At 30.7% G+C, this 732-nt stretch overlaps 1 protein-coding gene across 14 annotated transcripts in view; it reads right to left on the bottom strand.

The window, feature by feature from the left end:
- Positions 1 to 732, bottom strand: part of otofa (otoferlin a) — an 86153-nt gene that overhangs the window by 33882 nt on the left and 51539 nt on the right. The gene's annotated exons all lie outside the window — the stretch shown is intronic.

Below are 732 nucleotides of genomic sequence, written 5' to 3'. Positions count from 1 at the left end.
AGTTTTTAAGCTAATATGGAGTTTCGCTTATGCTTTAGCATTATGCTAACTGTTTTGGCTAATTTAGACATTTTTCCAGTTTTTAAGCTAATATGGAGTTTCGCTTATGCTTTAGCATTATGCTAGCTGTTTTGGTTAATTTAGACATTTTTCCAGTTTTTTAGGCTAATTTGGAGTTTTGCAAATATTTAATCTTGGTAGCCGTTTTGGCACAATTTGACATTTTTACATTTTTTTTAAAGATAATTTGGAGTTTAGCTAATATTTTAGCATTATGGTAGCTGTTTTTGGCTAGTTTAGAAATGTTTCAATTTTTTTTGGGTAATTTGGAGATATATTTAAGCGTTACGGTAGCTGTTTTGGCAAAATTAGACATTTTTTTTAAGCCAGTACGAAGTTTCGCTAATACTTTAGCATTATGCTAGCTGCTTTTGGCCAGTTTTTTTTAGGCTAATTTGAATTTTACCAAATATTTAATCTTGGTAGCTGTTTTGGCACATTTGGACATTTTTAAATTTTTTAAAGATAATTTGGAGTTTAGCAAATATTAAAGCATTACGCTGACTGTTTTGGGTAATTTAGACATTTTTAACCCTTTAGCTACCCTTCAAGAAAAAAATAACGTTTTTTATTTCCGCTGCTAATTGCATAGATCTGCAACCTTTAAGAGGCCAATTATTAAAGACCACAACCCAGCAGGAGCCACAAAATCTAACATCACCTATTTCTATT

This window comes from Oryzias melastigma, linkage group LG24, assembly GCF_002922805.2.
Source record: "Oryzias melastigma strain HK-1 linkage group LG24, ASM292280v2, whole genome shotgun sequence".
NCBI lineage: Eukaryota > Metazoa > Chordata > Actinopteri > Beloniformes > Adrianichthyidae > Oryzias > Oryzias melastigma.
This window is presented reverse-complemented; position numbering and strand designations above follow the sequence as displayed.